General features: G+C 37.3%; 1 protein-coding gene across 1 annotated transcript in view; it reads left to right on the top strand.

Annotated features, from left to right (window-relative positions):
- Fryl (FRY like transcription coactivator) overlaps positions 1 to 6,758 on the top strand; it is a 302,292-nt gene that overhangs the window by 78,549 nt on the left and 216,985 nt on the right. The gene's annotated exons all lie outside the window — the stretch shown is intronic.

Here is a 6,758-nt window from a genome sequence, read left to right as displayed (position 1 = left end):
TTTTATTGCACTGTGATCAGATAGTATGCATGGGATAATTTCAGTTCCTTTGAATTTACCTAAGAGTGCTCTGTGTACTAGGATATGATCTGTTTTGGAGAATGTCCCATGTGCCGCTGAGTAGAATGTGTATTCTCTTGTTGCTGGGTGAAACACTGTCTAAAGGTCTACCAAGCCAGTTTCTTCACAAGTTTAGTTTAGTTCTGTTATTTCTTTGCTGATATTTTTGCCTAGTTGGATCTATCTCTTTGTAACAGTGTCCCCCATTAGTATCGTATCATTGACATTTGATTTTTCATGTCTGTTAAAATTTGTGTTATGTAGGAGGGTGCTGCTATATTGAGTGCATATATATTTATTATTGTTATATCTTCCTCTTGCAGTTTTCCTTTAACAAATATGTAGTGACCTGCTTTATCTGTTTGGATAATTTTTGGTTTGAAGCTGATATTGTCAACAACAAGAATAGTTCCCCCTGCTTTTTTCTGATTTCCTGTGACATACAGGATTGTTTTCCATTCTGTGACTTTTATTCTATGAATTTCCTGTTTAGTTAAATGTGTTTATTGTATGCAGCATATTGTTGTATTTTGTTTCTTAATCCATTCCACTAGTCTGTTTCTTTTGATTGGTGAATTGAACTCATTTACATTGATGGGTGTAACTGATATGTATTGTCTTACCTTTGTCATGTTATTTTCCTGTTATAGGTTCCATACTTTTCCCTTTTTAATTACTTGCTCCGTTTGGTGGTTCCGTTCTGTTTTTGACACTATGATCCCTTTTGTCTCTGTCAGTACTCTTTGTAGAGTTGGTTTTTTTTTTAAATTTTATTTTATTTGTGTGTGTGTGTGTGTGTGTGTGTGTGGCCAGCTCAGTCCACCAGGGGGTGGGGCTGGCTGGCATGTGGTGCTGGGGGGTTGAACTGTGGTCCCGGTGCTTTGCTAAGCTTGTTCTAAATAGGTGCTTTAGACCACTGAGCCATCTCACCAGTCCCTGTAGAGTTAGTTTGTGGTCATGAATTTCTTCAGTTGTTCTTTTTAAAAATTTTATTATTTTTTGTATTTTTAGGGACGGGCCTACAGGGTGCTCAGGGTCTCACTACTAGATCGGACTTGTAGTGATTCTCCTGTTGAATGCCTCCCAAGTGCTGGGATTACAGTGAGCCCCACCGTGCCCAGTCTCAATCACTGTCTTCCGCCTGTCTTGGGGGCGGGGCCGGCAGGCATGCCCAGGGATCAAACCCCTGTCCCCTGCATCTGCTTGCAGGTGCTTTAATCCGCTGAGCTATTTGGCCAGTCCTCTTCAGTTGTTCTTTGTCATGGAAGGATCTTATTTTGCCAATGAAATTGATTGATAGTTTTTCAGAGTACGTCAATCTGGGTTGGAAGTTATTTTATTTCAGGATCTGAAATATTTCACTCCAAGCACTTCTTAATTTGATGGTTTGTGTTGAGAAATCTGCTGTGATTTTTTTTTTTCTATTGTGATTCTGATGGGCTTTCCATTGTAGGTGACCCGTTTCTTCTCTCTAGGAGCTTCTAGTATTCTATTCTTTTGCTGAATTTCTGAGATCTTGATTATTACGTATCTAGGTGTATATTTATTGTGATTATGGCTGTATGGAGTTCTGTGCGCCTCACTTTTCTGTGTGTCAGGTTCTTGTCTGATGTTTGGAAAATTTTCTGCTAGTACTTCTGCAGATAATCTGGTTATGTCATTTTTGTTGTCTCCTGCTGCTTCATTGACACTTAGTATTCTTATGTTATTTTTCTTTGCATCATCACATACCTGGTGTTCTTTACTGGTTCCTTGTTAATTTTAAGAGTTCTTTGACTTCATGTTCATTAGTTGTTTCATGGTTCTTTGCTAGTTTTAAGAGAGCTTTTACTTCACATTCATTAGCTGCAAGACTGTCTTTGATGTCTGAAAGTCTATCTTCAGTTTCATTGAAGTGGTTTTGCCAGCTTTCAGTGGAGTTCTTAATATCCTGCGTATCTATTTTTTGTTTCATGCATGCTAGTTCTTTCCTGTATTGTTCTTTCAGTGTTTCCATCAGTTTTCCATTCTCCACTATCTTTCTATCTATGTCTTCTGTAGCTATGCTGAGCAGTTGTTTCACAATTATTGTCCCTTTTTGGACCAGAGAGATTATTTCTGCTCTTCTTTCTTCTACAGCCTGATGCCCTTATTTCTCTACTTCAGTTGCTATCATTTTAGATGTTTTAGGTGCATGATTTCCAAGTCTTGTATCTCATTGTCTCCTGGATTTGTTCTGGGTTGGCTAGAGGATTGAGATTACCTTTTGCTCCTGCATTTTGGTATTTTTGAAGCTCCCAGTGATCATCCAGAGTGCCCCAGGCTGCCCAGAGTCTGCCAAAGTTCTTAAATGGCACCAGGAAAGCTCTGTGCCTGCTTGCACTGAACCTGCAGATCGCAGCTCTCCTGTGTCCTGCAGTCTTCTCAGAGTCCTTCTAAGTTTTTAAAAGTTTGGTGTGGCACCAGCAAAAGCTCTACATCTGCACACTGGGGGCTAATGAGGGTCAGAACTTACCATAGTCCCACAGACTTCTTAGACTCTGCCAAACTTCTTAAATCTACTAATCCTTTTTTGAATGATTTTAGTCTTTTGTTCTGAGGTTCAGACTCAATATAGGAACTCATTGTAGCCACAGGTGGTGGCTCACATCTGAAATCCCATTTAGCATTTGGGAGGCTGAGGCAGTAGGATTTCTGTGAGTTTGAGATCAGCTTGAACTATACATATAGCAAGACCCTGTCTCAAAGAAAGAAAACAAAAAACATGCTGACATTATAATTGTGTTTGGAGTACTACTTCTTTTACCATAGCTTATATAATCCTTTTCTTTTAAAATGGAAAATAATCCAGCTGTGCACCATTTTTCAGTTCATCTACTACTTTTGTCATTTTCCATATCTATAAATTTAAACATTTGCAGAATTGACAAATTTGTTTGTGTGAAAATGAAGTAATGTATATAAAGCACTTAACCTGGCTGGTCTAGTGCAGCAGACCTTTGGAAATCAGTAATTTGTTTTGTTTAGTGGCTGCTATTATTGGATATTTAATTTGGCTTTCTGGGACATTATTTCTTACAGTAAAATGAGCCAGTTCTAAATTCTACTCTCCTATACTGTATTTGTAACTTTCTTAGATTAACTGCTCTGAAGAATACAGCCTGTTTACAAGTTGCAGTGGGAGAGTGAGTTGCAGTGGGAGAGCACTCATTGCCTTTTGTGTGCATGTCCTTTCAGGGTTCGTGGATGTGTACTGGAATGAGAAGGAAGAAGCTTTGTGGCCTGGTCTATATGGTCATCCATAGTGACCAAACTGAATTGGAATGTTGTTTGTTATGAACTTTGGAACGTGTTATTTTCTGTACACGGAATTTTGATCCAAATAAATTGCTTATTATCCTTTAAAAATTTCTAGAGTGAGAGGAACTGTCAATTGGTATAAATTGTATCCCTCACAATACTTTCTTTCATAGACATGGGGAGGAGGCAATAGCAAGTTAACCATTTCTGGGGTGGAGCCAGGAGCTGTTGTGCAACTCTTGGGTCCATGGTAGCCCTGGCTCTGGAGATGGTCACATTGGGAGTTGGGGCATGGAGGCGGGCAGTTGCGCAGCCTGTTGCTGAGCCTGGATATATAATTTAAATGACTTTTTAAAAGTTAACAGCTAACTAGCTCTTGAAAGAGGCAAGAATCCATTGAGACAGCTAGATAGATTGTCAGCCCAGTTTTCTGGTGTGAGCACTTCTCTAGGGAACCCTTGTCCTGCTCCCTTCTCCAGCCCTTCTCCACGCCAGCTCATGCCTGTCTCCTTGCTACCTGACCATTCTTGGAATCTAATTAGTAACATTTCTCAAAGTATACCTCAAACTGGCTGTGGGCATGTGCTTTCTTGCTAAGTTCATGTGCCATCTCCTTCCTAATGGTGATATATGCCTTTTAGCCAGATTCTAGTTTAGATTGGGTCTTAGTAAGTGTTAGACTCAGGTCTCCATGCTTGTGGGAAAGTCTCAGTATTAGCTAATATCATTCCACTTCGACAGTTCATTAGGGAGAAACCTCTAGAGACACTGTTAACCATCCCATTGGCTCTAGTTTTCTTTCTTCTTTCTTCTTTGCCAGTCCAAAGTCTCAGTTTTTTATTTTTAAATCTCTTCTGCATGAAATTTTTAAAAGGTATTTTTCATTTTAGGTAGTAATAATTAGTGTTTTAAAATTCAAAGAAAAGTGAGAAATGTTACCAAAGCTGAAATTTTAGTGTTGGTCACTGCTAAATGTACAGTTTCCTATTTGAAGTGACAAAAATGCTTGTAAATATTGTTCTTATTTAAAAAAATTACAGAAATTACGTTAATTTTGATAAAATCCTAGATTTATTTCCAAATTAATTCAAACTTCAAAGTACTGGGAATGTTAGCTAAAGATTTTGGGAAGAGAGAGTTGTGTAATAATTTTCACGCTATCTTGAGAAATGTATATTTTATTGTACATATAGCTTTTATAATGAATTATAAAAAGTATAGGGATTGACCTTATTGTCTTTGTCATAAAAGGTTTTATTGTGATTTAAAGTCATAAATTTTGAAGTAGACCCTTTTTTAACCTCTCCTCTACTTCCATTAAATCATAATAGTTTATTGAAAGTTAATGTATATAGGAAAAACTCTGATGTCATTGACTTAAAAAAAAAACGATTCTTTTTAAGACAGTAGCAGAAGAGGTTGCATGAGCCAAGAACTGCTGGGCGTAAGAGACCTATGGAAGGAGGTGCATTGTGTACACCCGTATTCCCAGCGACCGAGGAGCTGAGACAGATGGCCAAGTTGAACAACTTAGCAAGATGGTCTTAAAAAAAAGAAAACATTACTGTTGATATGGTTGAATTATGAAAGCTTTATATTGCCCAGTCTTCTTACTGTTACTTTTGTTCTGAATTAGGCCAATGATTTGGTTATTTTCTTGTCATTAATAACAGTATCCCAAAATAGGCTTAATTTTTACATTTAACAATGTATGGGCAACTTACATTTAAGTGTCTGAGAAGGTTACACTTATGTTTAATTGGCATACTTTCAGTTGAAGTTAATAAATTTTTATTTAGTGCTTATTTGAAAGCCACTTTGCTAGTCTTTGTGGGAAATATAATGGGGTGTGAACTCTTTAAGGGATCAGTCTCAGAGCCACTTTTCAGAACTGCAGCATTTTAGAACAGGAAGAAATTTGGGAGATTATACTGAGTGTGTTTTCACAGCAGTTCCCCGATTCCTATCTGCTTCCATGTCTCCTTTGCTCGGTATGTAGGCAGAGACAAAGAGCAGTTTGGTGTTAGTCTAGGAAATTACAAACTGAGAAGATGGGAAATGGCTAAAATATTGGGCACTTCCCCCTAAACACAGTGGTTGGGCCCATCAAAATATAGTGCAGGGTGTTTCATGAATCATATGAAATCATGTATGTGTACACTGAGTTGTTATATAAAGTATATTGTACAGACATTTTAAATTGTGTTTCCTTTTACTATGGTGAAAAGTATGAAAAACATTGCTCTGTACTGTCCACTCTATCCTTTCTTTAAATCTGAGGGATATCCATTGCTGCTTTGATTTCTAGAAATGCCACTTACTCTCCTGCTTTCACGACCTGACTCCAAAGTGATGTGTTTTCTACTCAGAAATCAGGTGATATTTTCCCACAATAGATCTCAGCAAAAGACATGCAATGAGGCAATTTTGTTTTGTTTCGTTTTGTTTCTTTATGCTGGTCTTGCTCCCAAACCTCTGGCTACAATAAACCCCTTTTGTGGCTCTTTGTTAACTTTTAAGTGTTGTGCCTAACTTGGTACCAAGATGTGATTTAGCCACCCAGAGAATTTGGATTATTTAATACTAGTACATAATAAAAGTACTTATCAAATATTCATGTGGGCACATACAGAGGCATAATTGTATTCTTGTAATGCACAATATAAATACTAATATTGTTTTGGAGAATCAGCATGGTTTGCTGAAGCCGGAGTTTGGAAAAATGCATTGTAGTGTATTTTTATCTGTGGGACTTACTGGCAAGTATAATTGAAAGATTTTAAATACTGTAGTTGTTTACTTCATTTTTGATTTTTGGCTTACATATTTGAATCTTTTTTATAATCACTGAATTCCTGTAAGATCTGTGGTAGAAGATAAACCATAATTATGTTATGAAAGTTATTTTAATCATTATATTTACATATGAAGATATATTGCAAACAATTTCCTTCCACTTAAGTTGGGTTAAAAAGCATTTAAACAGAGAATAGTAGAGTAAATATTGGTGTGTCCGTTCCATAGCTTAAACCTTGGTCAGATTCCTGACACCTCTCCACCTGTTCCTTCTCCTAAACTCCTGGTGCTGGTGATGCATTCGCTCTGTCACTGCATTCCATCCGCATGTGTTTCAATGTGTATTTCTATCAAAGACAGGTAAAGGAAAATCTTAGTCTTTTTGAAAAAGGTACTGGAATTTTGAGCACTAAAATTGAGAATGGGCTGTTAAGAGTGATACAAAGGAAAAGCAAGGTCTTTTAAGTGGAAGAAATAGAAACAGAAATAATCTGACAAGCATTTGTACCAAAAACCAATTAAATTGAAAAGTCAATCAATAGCTTTTAAAGAACTCAGTGAGGGGCTGGAGAGATGGCTCAGTGGTCTAAGGCACCTACTTGGAACAAGCTTGATAAAGCACA

Source organism: Octodon degus, unplaced genomic scaffold (assembly GCF_000260255.1).
Source record: "Octodon degus isolate 3935 unplaced genomic scaffold, OctDeg1.0 scaffold00019, whole genome shotgun sequence".
In the NCBI taxonomy this organism is placed as follows: Eukaryota; Metazoa; Chordata; class Mammalia; order Rodentia; family Octodontidae; genus Octodon; species Octodon degus.
Note: the sequence above shows the minus strand (reverse complement) of the source record. Positions and strands in the feature narration are given on the sequence as shown.